General features: G+C 34.8%; 1 long non-coding RNA gene across 3 annotated transcripts; it reads left to right on the forward strand.

Moving 5' to 3' along the window:
- Positions 1-7758: 7758 nt before the first annotated feature.
- LOC107851281 lies at positions 7759-17377 on the forward strand. Of its 3 annotated transcripts, XR_001668946.2 has the most exons (8): positions 7759-7967; positions 8064-8114; positions 8485-8537; positions 9013-9130; positions 10535-10623; positions 14753-14826; positions 16661-17042; positions 17145-17377. It is a non-coding gene; the product is annotated as an uncharacterized LOC107851281 (long non-coding RNA). The 3 variants fall into 3 exon arrangements; XR_007048275.1 differs by having other exon boundaries at positions 8485-10042; XR_001668943.2 differs by having other exon boundaries at positions 8485-9130.
- The last annotated feature ends 4187 nt before the right edge of the window (positions 17378-21564 follow it).

Genomic DNA, 21564 nt, shown 5'->3' on the forward strand with positions numbered 1-21564 from the left:
ACGTATGTAAGTGTGCAAGGTTCCAGTCGACTTCCAAAGAGTATTATCTGACTGCTATCAAAAGGATCATCCAATACCACATAAGAACTCAAGACATTAGACTATGATATCCTTTCTCTTCCTATTTTGACTTAATTGGATATTCAGACGTTGATTTTACAGGTGATAAAAGTGATATAAAAAGCACTAGTAGAACTTGTCAAATTCTTGGTGATGCCCTGATTTTATGGCACAGCAAGAAGCAAACTTCAGTTGCACCTTTAACCACGAAAGCCAAATACATAGCTGTTAAAAGTTGTGGTACTCAAATTTTATGGATTATGCATCAACTACTTGATTTTAACTTATCTTTTGAATCTAATCCCATAATGTGCGATAACACCAACAATATTAGTTCATTCAAATACACTGTGCATCATTTAGGGCAAAACACATTGATATTAAGTATCATTTATTCGTGATCATATAGAAAATGGCAATTTTTCATTAATATTTGTTGACTCCGTAAATCGACTGATATTCTTACAAAACCCTATTAGAAGAAAGATTTTATTACCTTATAAAAATACTTGGTATTCTTAGTATTAATGATATATGAGTTTTATTATTGGACAAAAATATTTTTACTTGCTCCAATTTTATTGTCAATGTTTTTTACCATAAAATTGTTTTTTAAAAGGGAAGTCATCATTACTCTCACCATTTTTCATGCACCTTTTGCCACCTCTGCACCTCTTTACCTTCCCAACACTCCTCTGACTGCCACCCTTTCACTTTCATCAGTCACCCTAGTCCCCTTACACCCCTTCGACTTTCCCTCCTCTATCTTTTCAAAGAGTCGCATACATCCCCCCTCTTCCTCAATTCCTCTTAACCGCCCTATTCTTTCTCTATCTGCCTCTTTTAAAAATTTATCTTCTCTTTTCTCCCATAACCAAAACCCATTCTATGGCAAACATGTCAAAATCTCTTCCCAAAGCCCACTCCGACAGCCTTGTTCTCCTCTCTAAATCCTCTGATGGATCCTCAATGGTCCCTCAGTCAACTCTCATTAAGAGACGTTATCCTAATTCCAGTCCAGCCTCCTCCTCTAAGAAATCTCATCCAAACCCACTTGACTCCCTCCCTACAGAGGACATGCACAAGTTCTAGACATGCTCTTATAAAGATAAATTCTCCACCTTTAAGAGTCGCTCCATTGTACCCGATCGTATTATCAATCTCCGTCAATTAAAAGATTCCTATTATAATGTCAGTCACTTCTTTAAGTTTCAAGATTTATCCCTTATTTTTTCTCTTTGTGGACTTCTGGTTTATGAGGATCCAGTTCGCATGTTTTGTGTGAATCTTTGCCTCTTCCCTGATAGTGGTGAACTTGAGACTCTTGTTCTTGGCATAAAAATCCTAGTGAATAATTTTTTGTTTGAGAATGCTTTTGATATGAAGTTCTCTAGTAATATTTATTTTATGAATGACAACTGGCCCGGTGATTTTGAGGTCAGTTTTGAATAAGCCAAGTGATTTATGTCAAACCCTGACTCTATTTCGACCAATTTTGGTCCCCTTTTCTGTTTTAAGTTTTGCATTATGGCTCACATAATTTCTACTGCACTAATTCAACGAATAGGATCCCTCAGTAATATTATTGGTCATGATGTTCTTTTACTATACTGTCTAGTTAAGAAAATCAAAATCAATTGGGCAACTTGGATCCATGAGTACATGCTTGGAAGTGCATCCAATGTTAATGCCTCTGCCAGTTTGCCATATGACATGCTCATTACTCGGATTCTTCAGTATTACTCTATTAATCTATCTGCGTACCCCCCAATAGAGGTTGTTTCCTCTTATGACTCCAAGATGTTTGCTAGTATGGGCTATGTCTTGGTTGAAAATGAATGGTGCAAGAAGGATTCTGCACGGGCAAGGTCAGAACTTCCCAAGGTATGCAAATCTGTTTTTAACCCTATGATTACTGTCTTGAAGGAGATGGAGAAGATTAATTATCAATTCAAATCCATTGAGTAAAGTGTTGCTCTACTGCAGGAGTCAACTTCGAAACTTCTAGACCTCGAGAAAAGAACCAGCACAAACATAGACGTGGTTCGGTTAGCTCTTAATGGGTTCAAGCATGAGGGTATAAAATTGTTTACTTGGGTGTTCACCCGAATGGATTCCCTCAAGGCCCAATTCCACTCCTCCAATGATAATCTAGCTATTTTCATCCAAAATGCCTATTCCTCCCTCTTCAAAACTGTTGAAAAATCATTTAAAACCTTCTATCATAACTTACATAATACTCTGACCTACTTTCTCAAGAAGCAGTGAAAAATAATGACTTTGTTTTTATTCAAAAGGGGGTCCTGCCCCTTGTTTTGATGGGTTGTAAGATGATTTTTAACACACTATCTGTTACACTTTTTGCTATGCCTAGTTAATATATTATATATATCGGCTGCTTGTCTATTGTTTCATTTTGCTATTCTGTTTTACTATGCGAAAAGGGGGAGAAAGACAAGAATATCAGGAAGCGCCTACCAGTCAGGGGGAGCAAGTCGACTACCAATAAATGAAAGTTGACTGATACTCAAGAAACTTGGAATAGCAGAAATATGTACAAGTCAGGGGGAGCAAGCTGACAAACACGAAAGTCAACTGATGTTTACACTTGTTTGTCATTATAAAAAATGGGGAGATTGTTATCCTCTTATGTTTATGTTTAAATAATGAAAAACTAATGGGTGGATCTTTGCAGGATATTGAAAGATTGCTAAGATGGAAAGATGCCTCACACAGGAAATTAATGAAAGCAAGCAAGAGAGCCGGCTCCAGGAATGGAAGGACATCAAATCATGATCTACAGCATCCAAGCAAATCAATCAAGACAAGAACATAAGAAAAGAAAAGCGTAGTCCCGGAATCATGGCAAATTAGATCAATCACAATGAAGAAAAAGAAAGAAAAGATCACGAACAACTTAAAAAAGCATTAATCACTATAAGAGCAAAAGAAAGAAACGATCACATATGTATCTGATATGGACGTGAGTGAAAGCTGTGTATGGACATATCTGGTATGGACGTACCATAGGGTAACACTCCTCAATCAAGGAATCAATTTAAATTCTTGATTGAGAAGAAATCTCTTGGATTTCCTTATGAAGAGTAGTTGATGAAGACTACAAAAGAAGAAAACTAAAGATAGACAAAAGTTACGCAACTTCAAGGAGAAATCTCAAAGTGTCTCAGTCTTAGTCTCACAAAATTTTGTGATCCTTAGTTTATAATTGTTATATAAAGAATATGATTGAGTCAACTTTGTAATATAAACTGAAGCTATGTCACAAGATCTGAAGAATAATATAAGTCTTAGGAACTTATTTTGATCATTATACTCGAGATCAACATTGAAACATCTAAGGAAACGAATGAAACCAAGGGAACTGGAAGTTGGAACCACATTGGTGTTCTGAACCAGGATAAATCCCTGTGTATTTACTTTAAATTCAGTTATTTACTTGATTGTTTATTTTAACTCTAACTTGTTTTGTGAGGAGCAAATAGTCGACTCACAGGAAATTTTTAATCCACCCCCCTCTTGAATTTCAATCTTCAACCCCAAGATCTTATATGTAAGAAAAAATGAAAAGGAGACATTGAGGAGGGAGTTTTGAAAAGAAAAAGATTGATTTGGTAGGAGTAATACTTTGAATATTAACATGTGAGCGAGTTGAACAAAATAATTTGAGAAGATTTTTGAGAATAATGATATTCTTCCACCAAAAGAAAAGATTTTAGAAGGATCTTATGGATATGAGATGATTTAAATAAATTTGAATTTGAAATAAGAATGTTGAACTTGTTTAGGGTTAAATAAATATCTACTAAAATATATAAAATGGGTAACTATTGAATTACTAAATGAAAGAAAATAATACTAAATATTAAATCAACCATTATATTTTATATATAAAAAATGATTCCTAATAAAAGAATAATAACTCTTAAAATATTTGATTAGATACTTTTAAAATAAAATAAAAGAGAAATGTGAAAGATTTAAGTAAACAATGACTTTGCAAGTAAGAATATGATATAATAATGATGATGATAAAAATAATTAAAAATAATAACTATATAATAATAATAATTTTAATAATAAGATTTATATAATATGAATAGTTTCTTTTTATCACAACTTTTTTTTGCTAAAAAAAAAAGATGAAAATAGTGATTTTGGCCTCACAAACAAAATAACCATTCAAATGAGTAAAATGACAAAAAGAAGGGTCAAAATTGGGTGTCAACAGATGGTAACTTCTTGGTCATTGTAGCTACTTGAAAAGCATTATTCACGACCAGCCCTACATCAAAGGTTATGTGCGTATCAAGAACAAACTTAATATGTTCAATAAAGGTATTGCATAAGTTTATACTTTAAGTAAGGAGATCATGGATTATTACTTACAACTCTTGGACTTAGGCAACAACAACTTTACTGTCTACCATCTTGAAGTCCAAAAATTTATCAATAATGAATTTCTTCATTCCAGCATCCTTGTTTTGTACTTCTTTTCTAAAGAATCCATAGTTTCTTTGAGGGCTTCATGTTATTATACATATTATATAAGTCATCTTGTAGGCCACTCAGAATGTAATTTTTACACAAAAAATCAAAGTGCATCCAAGCTTTCATTACTATAAAGCATTTTTTCGGTAATTTAGAAATATTTTTCGTGTCGAACCTTTGCAGACTCAAAGTAATCAGATAAAAGAACATCTTCTGTTGCTAATGCTTGAAATCAACACCAGAAATTTTTTTTGATTTTTTCGCTGGTGCCAAGGCAAGAGCAACATTTGTACAACTTGAAGTGGCAATGTTAGTAGCTGTAACATTCGTCGTTCCATCATTGACTTGATTATCAATAGTCATTTTTCTGTCACAAATAGACAAACACTTAGTATTTTTGAATATTATCAATAAAGTCTTAAACTTTAAAAAACTTATTTTAAATTTAATGATAAAATTTTTATATTCTTCAAATTGTCAATCTAATGAATCCTTGACTCGTGATGAAGTTTTTATATATTCAAATCACTATCAAGTTCAAATAGAGTAGAAAGTAAAAGACTTTAATCTCCAGAAATTAAAATACAGATTATTTAAATTTCTTAAAATTGTTGTTTTTTGGATACAAAATCTGTATTAATCAATAAAAACTTCAAACATAAGTTTAAACAGCTTATGAACTATCAAAATGAAGTTTTAAGAACCTCAAATACAAGTTCAACCAACTTATGAACTATCAAAAATGAAGTTCAAACTAGTTTTTGGAAAAATAGTAAAATCAATGTTTAGACAGAGATGAAAACAAAAAGAATCAAGTCAACCAAATTCGCGGTGTGTTAAAAAATTTATTTTCCTCAATTACCCAAGATTATAGAATATATCCTCACAGGATAAAATGATTCACTTCAGCAAATAGCGGTACCTAAATTTGCTGAACTACAAACTCACTCAATGATAATTACATTTGTGTTCTTCAAGAATAACGGAGAATTTTTTACTTCAAAATTTTGTGCCTTAACCTGAGGAAAATATCAGGTATTTAGAGCCAAAAGGTGATGCTTCAAAAAGGAAGCAATGGTTCATGAAAACTTACACTGTTTAAACTGTTGGGTACATTTGTGCCCTCGGGTTACTTTTTGGCATAAAATAGAAACTTTCGTACGACCTGCGCTGGCCACCTGTGGCTGCAAATGGTCACTGCATACGCAGATTATTATTTTTATCTTCAAACAGTGCATCAAAGGTCCACAATCCTCCGAGGTATATTATGACATGAACCCACACTTGCTCGGGTGTATCCGCAAATGAAAAAAAAATTGAATAAATTTTTGGATTAAAAACAACACTAATTATCAAATTTCTAATGAATTTTGTCCAAAAAGATAATCTATCAATCATTTGACAAATTTAAATTTGAAGTCAAGCTGAGCAAGTGACAACGGCGACAACTCGAGGCTTGTCTTGTTCTTGTCTGGCTATCTACATAGAGTGCTTCTATACCTAAGCACAAAAATTTTACTTTCTCCCACCAATGTAGAAGAAATACTCTTCTTTAAAGGTGAATGCACAATTCACTCTTTTCTCTTCATTTATTTTTTTCTCCATTTTTCATTCAAATTTCATCACTTAGAACCCAACAAAGTCATATCTTTGAAATGATGAATCAAATTAGGTTCCATGCCTGTGCAAAATAAACCTGCATGATTTTCTTCAAATTTTATTTAAGCAAATGATAGTTTTGTCATAAATTACTAACAGGCATGTGGCTCAAGGGTGAAGTTAATAAATCGTTTGTTTAGGCCTCTAAAAGTTTTAGTGGTGAATTTTATGATTTTAGTTTAATTTAAAATAATATTGAAGATTGTAAAAAATTTTTACAAAGTTTATATTAAAAAAAAAATGCATTGTTTCCATCCTAAACTATACACGAAATTGCTAAAACACACCCGAACTTTAGGAGGGTCCTATTACGCCATGGACTAATTAAAACCGTATTTTTTGCAACCTTAGTGCCTACGTGGCACATACGTGTGCCTACATGGACCTTTGGTGTGTTGATTCACCGATGTGCCTTGTATGTGCCACATAGGCACCAAGGTTGTCAAAAATACGGTTTTAATTAGTCCGGGGATAATAGGATCCTTCTAAAGTTTGGGTGTGTCTCAGCAATTTCGTGGATAGTTTAGGGTCAAAAAAGTTATTTACTATTTGTCAAAATATTTTAGAACTTTGAATTAAACAACTCAAATCTTCATATTAATCAATAATTATTTTTATAACAAGATCGTAGGTATAGTAAAAAAATGACTAATATCTTCTTAACTAAAAGTGATATTACTTTTATAAATAGGGAAAAATGTGGAAAAAATATTTGTATTTAGGCAAAATTTACAGTTATGCACCCTGAATTTTGTGGGGGTCCTATGAACCCCTAAACTATTTTTTACCATATTTAACTGGCATACATTTGCCCCTTATCAAACATTTTTTCTTACGCACACAATGCACATGAAATACACGCAGTGGTCCAAGTGGCCAAATATATGTTAGTTAAATACGTTAAAAAATAGTTTAGGAGGGTCATAGGATCCCGCAAAGTTCAGGATGTGTAACTGCAAATTTCGCTAAAGTATAGATATTTTTCACACTTTTTTTCTTTATAAAAAATAATATCGATACTATATTAAAAGTGTGAAAGGTCTTAATAAATATTATTTGAACTGTCCTTCTGTAAAAATCTCCACAATAGACAAAGTAGTTTTTTCACTAAATATTGTGTATCTAAAAAATTTTGGCTCATAAAAATAGAAAAAAAATCCATTTTCATATAAAATAGGCTTGATTAGTATTATCCTAAAATTATGGTAAAAGCATGCTATGAAATATCCGAAGAATTAATAATTATGAAGTGCTAAAGATTAAGATATATGGTAAAAGTGTTTGTCTATGTTTGTTTGTTTTATTGTTAGTAGAATCATAATTGAAGTAATAATGTATGATATTTCTCTATTATATAAGCAAATAGAGATCGGACGAACAAAGCATTAAGGACATTGTACAAAAATCAACATATATTGGACCATATAGCACTGATAAAACGGGGCAAATTGGTCATATCAAAAGATTCATTAATGTATTTTTTTTATTAGCTAACACGTGTTCATTAGCCACTCAAAAACTCATTCGTGATCAACTTCAACATCTTCCCCCATTAAACCCTTCACCTAAATCCTAAAACACTCTCCATTTACTGTAGATGGAAAAACGGTGTTGTTTGGAATGACGTCATCATCGTAAAAAGTGAATTTTGAGCTTAAAGCGACTTTTTTTTTTTGTTTTGATTGTTTTGTGAGAGAGTTAATCATGACTTTCACGACGTTGTTCGTCCAGTAGGGCGGGTAAATCATCGTTAACTTTTATTTTCTCTTTAAAGGTTTTAGGAACTGTTAAAATGGCTATGTGTTATTCACCTTCTGCTTTGTTTATTACTGTAGAGGCTTACTTCTATATTGGAGACTGACAAGAATATGGAGAAGAGTATTATGGTAAACACTCTCTGAAATTTCTGTCGATATTTATTTTGAACTATGATTTTCTGTTGGATATTCTAAATGCATGTTATGTTGGTGCATGATTTTCACACCGATGCACATGTGATGCTTGACAATATGTTTGAAACAATTGATTCTTTAGCAATCCTTTCAATGAGCCAAGCAAAAATTAACTTCAACGGTGCTCATCTCTTGAGATTTTGTTCCTCGCTCTTTCAGAAATAAGAAATCTTATTTTGGGGATTTTTCCCTTTTCATTCGAATTTTTTGTCTATCCTTTATTCATTTTTGATTTATCATAGATTTCTCTGCTTCTGTTTCTTTGTGTGTGATTTTTCTGTTATAATTTCCTTCTGTTATATAGATCTCGATAATCACCTGTGGCAGGACGACACGAAACATTGTAGCAGAGAGAAGGTAAGTATACTGATTTACCCACTTATAATTTGAGGATTTGTTTGTTCATGCATCTGTGTGTTGGATTTAGATGGCTTAGTGTCCTCTTCCTTTTACCCTTTTTTGCTTAAAGAACAAACTTTTCTCATGAAAGCAGCAGTGAATGACACAACAAAAATAAAATTCTACCTTTAGCTTTTCAGTACTATTCTTAATTACTTAGAGAAAGTTTAATGTGTTTGCATATTGTAATAAAAAATAATTTTAGATGAGTATGTATCACCCCAGTGATAATTACAATAAAATGGTTTGGAAAAGACTAACGTACTGGTAGAGAGTGAATACAACTATCTCTTACCAAATGTAATTTTTCCAGGGCATGAAAGAAAATATCTTATGTACTCATGACATTATATTCCTAACTCCCGGAAATGTAGTTCTTTTTTATCATTTTCTAGAATGATTCAGTTTTCTCCTTTGTATGTGCCATTTATAGGTGCATTGTGCCTTTATGCAAAGTGGTGGATGGTGAATAGGTGTCCATTACATCAAGAAGTGTTGATCTTTTACCGCTTCAGATATCTTTATTGCATATGATACACTTTCGCCGTTTTGTAAGTGCATGTTCACGTAAGCTATTTTGTGGTGTTGGTTATAGCGAAACATGTAAGTTTTTGTGGGATGGAGTTATTTCAAAAAGGACATTTAAACAAAAGATTGAGATACCATAGAGACCGGAAAAACTTTGAAATTTCAAATAGATTCTGGAAAGACTAAAATGCAAGATTTTGAGGTTGATGCTTTATTTTTACTTGGTCTTTTAGTACACTTGATGCAGACACTTAGTAATGCTTCTGTCACCACACACTCCAAAAATCAAGAAATTAACTCACTGATGGTCACATCTGTGAATCTCAGGCTGAAGGATAATGGTTCTGGCATTTGTCAAGACATCTTGCAGGCTAATATTTAAGAATTCTCTCTTCTTTTTAGTTAAATAGATCAAGTGTCTGTTGATGTTATTTGTTTTTACAGAAAATAATGCTACTCATGGTGCTACCAAGTTTCCTTTAAGATCTGCGTACACTCTATCCTTCGCCCACTTTGTGGGATTTCACTAGCTATATTGTTGTCATCGTTGTTATGTAAGTTTCACGAAGCAAAACCAATTTTAAGATGGAACACAGAATTAGGATTAATTAACTAGACTTACTAGACTAACTATAATTCTGAAGTGGATTGGATGCAGAAGATTTATATATCTCTTAACTAGTTTAGGACTGACGCTCCTTTATTACATGTACTACCCAGGAGTGTGGTGGAATTAGGATTGAAGTTTTATTGATTGATAGAATATGTTGATAGTAAATTCCAGTTGTTCATATATCCTTTCTAAAAAAAGATGTATGAAAACCAGAAATCCAGTACCCCAGAATGCAGAAACTCATGGAAGAAGTGAGGAGTATTTTGGGCGTTAGATTAGAGAAAGAAAAGTCCCTCACGATAGTGTTGTTTTGTCCACTAAAGTAAGGTCCTTTATTCTTTAGCACTTCAGCATTTCTTCCTAAAGATTAAAATATTGCATGAAAGATATGCAACTCTGTTAATATTTCTGAATACTGAATTTGGTTTAAGCCTCAGCATGTTTGAATGTGCGAATGTGCTGTGTATGATGTGTAGGACCAATTAGAGCACTATGCTGAAAAGGCTAGATTTTCCAAAATATGTTTGGCATTTTTGGTACTAAAATGTGACAAAGGATTTGATTATGCAAGCGATTATTAGTTATTTCCGTTGCCTAGCCGTCTATGAGACGCGAATGAATACTTGGTTTCCATTTGAAACCAATAGCATTATGAGGCACATCCTTGCTTTTCTGGACACATAAGGAGTATTCTATTATTATTTTCTTTCTGACATGTAGTTATTAGTATATTCCCTCTTCTTCGTTTTTCATGTTTGGATCTTATTCCAACTGCACTAGCATTTTGATATCTTCCACAACTATGTTGCTATAGGTCAGTGGACCATCTGGACGAATGTCTTGGATTCGAAATGGACCAGAAAGCTTGGGTGCTCAGAACATAATTGAGGCTATTGACAATAGGTTTGAGTGAATTTTTGTTTTTGGTTTTATTACCTTTTCATTGTCCATTTAATTTTTGTTTGACTGCACCAGACAATAAAGTTTGCTAGTGAAGATGGTCTCTATCTTCTATGATTTATGCTTTTGTACTGCTTTTGATGAGGTACCTTACTGAATTGATGCAGCCTGTTGCATATAAAGACGGACTAGATTGACTTGTATCAAATTCACTGGCCTGATCGATTTGTTGATAAATCCTACATTTTGTGGCATTATTTTCTCACAGATGTAAACACTCAAAAAAGATTCTTGATTGAAATTTAAACAGATATCTTAAGACTTTTGCTACTTTAACTGTCAACATTAATTCTGATGTTCACAATTTTAAACTTTCTGGTGACTATGTTCCTATGTTTGGAGAAACTGACTATGATCCCCTGCGACATTATATGCCTGTAAGTTTTGAGGAACAACTTGATGCTCTAGAAAGAGCTGTTGATGCTGGTAAGATCAGTCATGACAGCTAAGATGTTAACTTCACTCATTACTTTTCCTCATGAAGGCCAAGATGTTAATTTCATAAATTTGATCTCTATTTTCTATTGGTGGTTCAAATTATTCTCTTTAGATCAGATACATTGGCCTTAGTAATGAAACACCCTATGGCATTATGATGTTCCAACGAGTTGCCAAAAGTAGAGCAGGGAATCTTCAAATAGTTGTTGTTCAGGGTTTTTTTTTTTTTTGCCTCAAACCTGTGTGACACTCTTGTCTTTGCCTCCTTCAAATATTGTTTCTTCACTAATATAACACTTGATTCAGCTTCTTTCCTTTCAGAATGCATACAACTTGTTATGTCGAAATTTTGATTTAGCTATGGCTGAATGCTGTCACAATGAGAGGTAATCCTTGGATTTTGTGGGAAACCTTAGGATAGGCATTCTATATGGGTATGCGGAGTTGCTTTCTGCTCCATAACATCCATTTGTGCAAATGATTCTCCTAGGAATGGGACTAAGTGCAGTCTTGATTGCTTTCTGAGAAACACACAATATAGTAGACAGATTTAATAGGGGTGACACAGATGTTATGGGAGCACATTAGGCAATGCCTGAACACAATGGATGGGTTGATGCATAGCTGGGCCTTTAGGAGAAGAAGATGATAAAATAGAGCATGGATATAGCCCCACTAGAAAGGAACAGAAGAATGGTGTAATATAGTTTTGAATAGATTAGGACATCTCTTTTGTCCTTGATTAGTTTTGTTGCATACACAAGATCTCCATCTTTGAGACGATTGTCTTTGTAGAGAACCATATTTTGTTATTATAGAAATTTCCAGTTGCTAATGGTAGTTAAAGCTGTTCAGTAAATTTACATTGTGGGAAAGCATTGCAGAGGTTTTAGATTGCCATTTTCTCATGTAATCCACACCGTTGGGCCAATATATGATGCTAACCCAAATCCTAAAGCCTCTTTGAAAAATGCATATAGGTTTGTGAGTAAATGCTTTATCAACAACAACAACAAACCCAGTGTATTCCCACATAGTGAGGTCTGGGGAGAGTAAGATGTACGCAGTCCATACCTCTACCTCTAAAGAAGTAGAAAGGCTGTTTCCGATAGACCCCCGGTTCTAGACACGGAATAATAAACAAATTCATAATAAAGCATGGAACAAGATGGCATAACATAAATACGACACCCACAAGTAATAGTAAACAGAGAAACGTAAACAGATTCGTAATAAAGCATGAAACAAGGTATCATAACAAGAATAATACCCCCACCAAGTAATGCCCTACACTAGCGACCCAAACTAACCCTAGCCTTCTGCCCTAATTCGCGTCCTCCAGATCTTCCTATCTAGGGTCATGTCCTCAGTTAGCTGTAACTGCTCCATGTCCCACCTAATCACCTCTCCTCAGTACTTCTTCGGCCTACCCTTACCCCGCCTAAAACCATCCAAAGCTAGCCTCTCACACCTACGAACCGGGGAATCCATGCCCCTCCTCATCACGTGTCCGAACCATCTCAATCGGACTTCCCGCATCTTATTCTCCACTGGAGTCACACCAACCTTCTCTCTGATAGTCTCATTCCGAACTCTATCCCCTTAGTCAGCCCACACATCCAACGCAACATCCGCATTTCTGCCACCTTCATTTTTTGAATGTGGGAGTTCTTAACTGGCCAACACTCCGCTCCATACAACATGGCCGGATGGACTGCCACCCTGTAGAATTTGCCTTTAAGCTTGGGCGGCACCTTCTTATCACACAACACCCCCGAAGCGAGCTTCCACTTCATCCATCCCGCCCCAATATGGTGCGAGACATCCTCGTCAATCTCACCGTTACTCTGAATCACGGACCCGAGATACTTGAAACTATCCCTCTTACATACCACCTGCGATTCCAACTTCACTACTACCTCATTCTCCAGCCTCACATCATTAAACTTGCATTTCAAATATTCTGTCTTGCTCCTACTCAACTTGAACCCTTTAGACTCAAGAGTTTGTCTCCACACCTCTAATTTATCATTCTCACCCCCCGCGTCTCATCAATCAAAACTACATCATCTGCAAAAAGCATACACCAAGGCACCTCTCCTTGAATACGCTGCGTTAACACATCCATCACCAAAGCAAACAAAAAGGGACTAAGAGTAGATCCCTGATGCAATCCTATCAAGACAGTGAAATGCTCTGAGTCTCCTCCCGCAGTCCTCACCTTTGTTTTAGCTCCATCATACATGTCCTTAATTGCTCTATATATGCCACCGGGACTCCACTCACCTCCAAGCATCTCCAAAGCACCTCCCTGGGGACTTTGTCGTATGCCTTCTCCAAGTCGATAAACACCATGTGTAGGTCCTTCTTCCTTTCCCTATACTGTTCCACCAGCCTCCGCACCAGGTGAATTGCCTCCGTCGTCGAGCGGCCGGGCATAAATCCAAACTGGTTCTCCGAAATAGACACTATCTGTCTCAGCCTCACCTCGACCACTCTCTCCCAAATCTTCATAGAGTGACTTAATAACTTAATACCCCTATAGTTATTGCAACTCTGAATGTCACCCTTGTTCTTATAAAGAGGGATCATAGTACTCCACCTCCAAGCCTCGGGCATTTTCGCCGTCTTGAAAATTCCGTTAAACAATCCAGTCAATCACCTTAAACCAGCCTCGCCAGAAAACTTCCAAAAATCCACAGGTATCTCATCAGGCCCCGTCGCCCTACCTCTTCGCATCCTGAGAACAGCCTCTCTAACCTCCTCTACCTTAAAACGTCTACAATAACTAAAATCCCGCCGCTCCTCTGAGTGCTCCAGCTCCCCTAACACAATAGCTCTATCCCCTTCGTCATTCAAGAGCCTATGAAAATACGACTGTCATCTATCCTTAATGTGGCCATCCTCCACCAACACTGTACCATTCTCCCCCTTAATGCACTTCACTTGATCGAGGTCACGACCCTTTCTCTCCCTAGCCTTAGCGAGTCTAAACAACCTTTTTTTCCCTTTTTTCTCCCGTAACCCCGCATACAAGCTCTCAAATGCTGCCGTCTTAGCCGCCGTAACTGCTAACTTAGCCTCCTTCCTAGCTAACTTGTACTCTTTCCTGTTTACCCGCTTCTCTTCTTCGTCCTTACTCTCAACCAACTTAGCATACGCCCCTTTCTTGGTCTCCACTTTCTTCTTAACCTCTTCATTCCACCACCAATCCTCCCGATGATGCTCGGCCCGGCCCGGCCCCTAGAAACACCCATCACCTCACTAGCATTCTCCCTGATGCACCTAGCCACCCTATCCCACATACTATTCACGTTCCTCCTACACTCCCACACCCCCACTCCCGCCAACTTCTCCCCTATCTCCCACGCATTCATTGGCGTCAAGCCGCCCCACTTAATTCTAGGTCTACACTCCTCACCCCTTCTCTTCCTATCCTTCTTTATACCCAAATCCATAACCAAGAGCCTATGCTGGGTCGAAAGATTCTTACTCGGGATGACCTTACAGTCCTTACACAACACCCTATCCCCTTTCCTGAGCAACAAAAAGTCGAGTAAATGCTTTATACATCTCATAAATTTGTTTTGCTGTTATACCTTATTTGATTCATTTTCTGTTAACTATACTGCAGAAATAACCTGCGTGTGGCAAAAGAGAACAACATTCTGTATATTGCTTTTCCTGCCATATCATATGGGTCTTCGGGTGAGTTCAAATGGATTAAACACGCATTTCAAGTTTATAGGAACTCGAGTTGATTTAATTATGCTTGTGATGGTTACTTCTCAAAGCTAAATAGTACACCGGTTATTGAGGATGGAAGAAGAAATGTTGGGACTACTATAGAATAAGTTTGCTGCATTATCTGATATTTCATTACCTAGATAATGATTGTCTGTTTTTTCTTCTATGATCTGTAGGGGGCTGACTAATGTGAAAATTGTTGCTCTAGCAACTTACTTTAAAAATGACTTCAATTGTTATATTATCAGAGCTTGCTAATCGTAATTCTGTCTTCTGAATCTTTCTTTTCTCATTTCACCTCTTAAAATTAGCTAACCCTTATTTTTCTTGCCACAAATTGTCGCATAAAATATGTAGTCGATGCCTTTTTTCTGTTTGTTTCACTGTGCGTCATGTACTAAATTTGCACAAATAAATTCTATATCCTGATAATATATGTTGACCGTTGAATGAGAAAGTTTGTTTAATAGTCCTTAGTTTGAGCAGATCATAGAACTAGCCTTATAATATAACTATGTTTACACCTTTCTTAGGCCCATCTTTCAAGTGGAAATTCCCATAGAATCTTGGTTACTTTAAGAGAACATTTTTCCAATTCCCTCAGAATTCCTAGTGAATTAAAAGGAAAATTCATGACTGGTTTCCTCACTTTGTAAAGCATATGCAAAGCCTTGTAACATTGTGAACAAGCCTTTGAGCTATGATGTTCTTTCCTTCATTCTTGCTGGTATTTATCATATTTAATAGTTCCCACACTATTATTTTAGGCATGTTCAGATAGTGTGGTTTCATTCCCATCTTCACCTAAGCATTCTGACACAACATGATTACTTCTCATAAGTGTAGTCCTTCAATGTTAAAGCTTGTAAAAGAGAAAAAGTTGGACCATATTCTGTTAGGAGTTTGGTTTTTTAAAAGCACATGAGTGAGAGTCTCTAGATCAAGGTTGTTGTAGCACCAATACCTAGAGGGTCCCTCATATCCTCACCTTCTAATTTTATCATCCACTGAAATGTTAAACTTCCATAATCATCACATGAAAATGCTAATTTTCAAATGTAAGACTTTAACCCATATATGTGTGAAAATTTTATTTGGTTGCTCTCTGTGCATTATGTAGTTCCAGGATAACTTAACTATAAACTCTCCTTTAGCTTCTACCATCCCCCGAGGTTTATCCATCTCGATAGAATTATTCGGGGGATATATCTGCCCGACTAATGTGAAAATTGTTGCTCTAGCAACTTACTTTAAGAATGAACTCAATTGTTATGTTATTATCACAACTTGCTAATCATAATTCCTTCTTCTGAATCTTTCTTTTTTCTTTTCACCTCTTAAAATTAGCTAACCCATATTTTTCTTGGCACAAATTATCGCATAAAAATATGTAGTCGATGACTTTTTGCTGTTTGTTTCACTGCGTGTCATGTACTAAATTCACACAAATAAATTCTATATCCTGGTAATATATGTTGACTGTTGAATGAGAAAATTCGTTTAATAGTGTCCTTAGTTTGAGCAGATCATGGAACTAGCTTTATAATATAACTATGTTTACACCTTTTTTAGGCTATTGACTTTTAAAAGTGAAGAGTCAGCGCAACTTGAGCTACAACTATAATTATCTTCGTAGATTATTAAACATCGTATACTTATAATTCACTGTATGGCTCATCTCTAAAATTGAAAAGTTTAAAGGTTCACCGACGCTGACCAAAGTGTTGCAATAAGAAGGTGTATTTCTATATTGTTGGTGCTCTATGGTGACAAACTTCTCCTCTCGAGTTCACAGGTTAGCTTCATGTTTCCTATCAATAAAAGAGACTCAATGGTAGGTGGTTTACAGCTTTGTGAGCCATCTCAAGGCGCATCATGACCTACAGGCAACACCAGCGAGACCTGAGAAAGCAACCCGATTGGGTGTCAGATGACCCATAGTACCCGCAGCCTCCCGGACTTCATATTCATCATTTTGGAAAGAGAGGGACATATTTTTGGGTGTTAAGAGAGATATTGAATCGAAAGCGGACATGCTTGCTCACTGGCTAGATCAGTTGTCTGTACCTTTGCTAACTCTTCTGCCTGGAAGGAAGTTTGAAAGATGGCTGCATTGCCGTACTTTCATACCTTTGCATCCTATCTTAAGGTTCGCCCGAGCTACTTTATTAACAAAGGTACCTCAAGATCCTTTTCAAGTTTGAATTTGTTCATTTGGAATCTGGATTCTTCTACTTCATATTTATTTAATATGAATATTTTTCCTCTCTTTTTTTCAGACATAAACATAAATGATGGTTGTCTCGAGGTTACTATAATAATTCCAATTGAAATGAAGCAGCAGTGTTGGTAGAAACAGAACTTAAATCTAAAGCTTCTGATACACTATGTAGCATACATATGATAAAGGATAACCACGTGTTTTACAATTATCTTTGTAGATTATTCAACATCTTACAAGATGTAATTATTATTATTAAGTAGTGCTAATTTATTTTCCCATAATTACTCCTTTAATCTCTCTTTTCCTTTTCTTCTCTTCCGCTCTTGGCTTATGGAAGTGTAACTATCATTTATTTAATTTATCATATTTTTCATTCTCAATTTTTCTTAGTTTTGCGTATTGTGGGGAAAATCTATTTTGAGCCTTTTGTCTTTGTTTCTTTGTCTTTGTTTCTTATGAGTCATTGTAAGGAGTAGATTTTAATTTATATACATTACGAAAGCTGTATCATAATTTTAACGTTAATATTATTTATTAATTACGAAAGCATTTCATGTATCGAATGTAGTAAAAGGTAAATTATATATTCATTCTCTAAGTTTTTTTTTTGTATTAATTTTTTCAAAATTTCATAGCTTTTTTTGTGAGATCTGTTAATGTTGTATGAATTATAAAACAATGTGTGTATTCAATTGTATTCTTTCTATAGTAATGATTAAATGAACTATATATATCTGTTTGTGTGTGCATTGTGTCTTATGCATTGAATGAAACTTATTGATGTAAGAATTTAAGTTTGGTTTTTGGAGCTTATTTTGTAATCTTAATGTAATTACATGGAAAGATGACCTTTTGGAGACAAAAAAGAAATAGATTATTTGGATGGTCAATTACCACAAGTTGAGTGATCATTCAGACAATCAACTCCATAATAAATGTGATCAAGAGCATTATATAGAGATTGAGAGCATTAAACTTTAGCAACAAACATATTGTGATTTAGAAGTGTCATTTCTCCCGTATTTCTACTAATTTTGGTGAAGAATGTGCACGGAATAAATATACTCAGCCAGGGAACAAAGATCATTCTAAAATTTAGATCACCAACATTAAATGTAGCTATGTGATCATATCGTTTGCAATACTCTACTGCTCCCTCCGTCCCATTTTACTCTTCCCAAATTCCTAATTTGTTTCTCATTTTACTTATCTCTTTTTACTTATCAAGACAAGACAATTCTTTTTTTCCATTATACCCTTAGTGTAATTGATTACTCCTTATTATTAGCATTCTTGAAAAATGTTGCAAAGAGGAGTACCATTAAGAATATAAATGGTGCTTTGGTATTAGTCATCCTGATAATATTGGAACTAACAACAAGACACAATTAAAAGGGGCAAAATGATAAAGTAACTTTATAAATCATTGTTTTCTTAATAGCTGTGCTATCCCAATTTAGGACGGATAAAATGGGACGGGGAAAGTATATATTTTGGGATAAACGTGCAACACACATTTTCATAAACTAGTTACTACATAAGGTTCAAGGTTTTAGATCTTGTAAGAATATTACACTAAAAATATAAAGTAGGTAAGAACAGTATAAAGGACTGCTTTAAATTATTATTATTATTATTATTATTATTATTATTATTATTATTATAATTGTTGTTGTTGTGCTGTTGTGTGTTCATGATATATTTAAGACCTCGTATTAAAATAATAACATTTAACTTTAAACCATTTATCTTATTAAAATCACCTTGATTATTAAGAGTTAAAATATTTCATCGCGATGCATTATGATGTTTAAATGCTTTCTAGTAACAAATTATTAATCAATTCAAAAGAAAAAAGTGCACACACTGCAAAGCAAAATATAATGAAAGATACAGATTTATATACTCATGTTAAACTCCAATCAATAAACGATATTCTCTTCTCATAACTGGGGAGCTATTTCAATGCGGATCGAAGCTGTGTAAAATCTCCAATGGAGGCGCAGAGAGTGCATAAATCATCAGCGTTGGTCTCACACCCAAAGCGACGAGAATTTGAATTAATTATATGACACCCAGAATAATTAACCAGCAACAACTCTAAAGAGCTTTGTGTAAGGTTGTAACTCGAAGAACAAGGGTGCAAAAAATAAAACTCTAGTTTCTAAACATCAAAATTTAGTTAACAATTTCGATAAATAAACGGATGTTTCAACTTTTAATATCATCAAGGTAAAAATATAGTTTTTACTAAAATAATATTAACAAAATTAACAACTTTTCAAAATCTGATCTAGACATGTACAAGATCTTCTATAAGAATAAGAACAAAAGACAAGATACAACTTTCACTAGAAGACAAGAGTAGAAGGTGATGCTGAATAATCGTCACTCCACGTACGAGACAACTAGTCAATCTTGTAATGACCCTTCAGGTCATTTTTTGTATCCTCGCTTATTCTCATCGTTAGAGTTTTTCCATAGTTGTCCCAAGTCATTTATGACTTGCTGGAATTGATAGTTCGGTTACCGGGCAGTTCGTTTGGTTTTAAGGTCAATTTTTCGTTTAGAAGTCTTCGCCGATTTCAAATGGCCGCCGAGTAAAAACTTCAGTAAAATAGTTTCGGATAGAAATTTCGACTGCACCAACAGCTCTGTAATATTGATTTTAGGCTAGGTAGATCTTTGATTCGGATCCACTACACCCGAGCTTATTTCGATCCATTGATCAAAAAGTGTATGGGTGTGGGATCCACAAGTGGCTTAAACGACCTCGGATGAAAAATTCAACTTCACCAATGTATCCAAAACGTCAAAATTAGCGGGGCTACATAGTTCGTTTGTGAAAAACGGAGTCTAAATGAGTCCGGGAGATCAAGTTTTGACCTTCCGGACCCCATTTAAGCTCATATAAAAAGTCCCTTTTGTTCGAATTTTGGACATTCTCACTTTCTTTTGAAACCCTAGCAGCCCTAGGAAGACTTTGTAGCTTCAAATTGACTCTTGGGGTGAATTAGAAGTTTGTTTAACATTTATATTTGCGATTAACAACGGATTTGAGGTAAGAATCTTTTCATTTCATAATCTAATTTCTTGAATTTTTGACCAAAACCCCAAATGGCTTGAGGCTTGATTTTAGCCGCAAATATGGTTGTTTTGCACAAATTTCTTGAGGTCTTTAACTTCCTAATGGTATTTAAACGTTTGGTTGATCTCAAAAACTCGATTTTCGTATGTGGGACCCACATGGGGGGTTTTAGTGTCGTTTTGGACCCGAATCACAATGCTGCAATATGGGTGTTGTTATTCTCGTAATAATGCATAGATTATATTTTTTATAGCATGGATCCTTGAAGAAGCTTCAAGTATAGGAAAAGCAAAGATTGTTGGTTCGTGTGCTTTATTTGAATTTAAGATAAGTTAGACTTAGTTTTGTTAGATTGAGCTTTATTATAGTATGATTTTGATATCTAGTTGAGATTGGGATGGGTTTTAGACATTGGTATGATAAATGGTATATTTGGGATTAGTTGAACTACTTAGGCCATTGATCTTGTATAGTGTAGTGATTGACTTATAACTTAGAACCTTGGCTAGTTGGACTTGTATTTCATGAATAATATGAGAATGCTCTAATTGTTGTAATTAGACAAGAGTGACTTTGTTCACTCACACTAAGAGTAATTTGACCTTATATATGTTTAGTTGTGAAATTTTCCTTAGATGCCTTGAATGAGCTAAGAGTAATACTTAAGGAAGAATTATACGATAGAACTAGTATGGATTGTTAAACCTCTAATACATGATGTAGATGAATTAGTCTAGTCCCGAGTAGAAGTTAGACTTGAATGGATATTTTGGGATATTAGAAGCGGAACGTGACCGCATTAATCTTGAATTATGTAAATTGTTAGTGACCTGGATATTTGTTAAGCGCCTAGAATATGCTTTTAGAATGTGATGGTTAAACCCGGTAGGTGGGTTATTCATGATGATTGACTTTGAAAATAATGCGCATGCTTAATTGTGACCTTATTTCACTACTTGAATAGCAATGGATAGTCTTGTAAGTTGAATCCACGATTATGATATCACTTAATCAATTGGCTAAGTTTACTATTGAGTCTTGGATTATGTTATGATTCATGTTGTTTTCAAGCCTAGTGACTAAACTTATGCTTGTGCGAAAGAACCCTTTGTGCTAGTATTATGAAGCATGACTAACAAAAGAGATTCTAGAAATTATAACCATGGCTTGTTATTGACAATGCTAATAATCAAATTAAGCCCAAAAAAGTGTGGAATATTCATAACATTTGTATACATATGCTCATGCCCCTACTAATATATTGCATTAATAATAAGGGTAAGGGACCATGATATATCTTCTCTTACTTCTTTTCCACTCTATTCTTTGTTAGGCTTGCATTTGTTATTGATTTGGCTATATATATATATATATATATATATATATA

Source organism: Capsicum annuum, chromosome 12 (genome assembly GCF_002878395.1).
Source record: "Capsicum annuum cultivar UCD-10X-F1 chromosome 12, UCD10Xv1.1, whole genome shotgun sequence".
Lineage (NCBI taxonomy): Eukaryota > Viridiplantae > Streptophyta > Magnoliopsida > Solanales > Solanaceae > Capsicum > Capsicum annuum.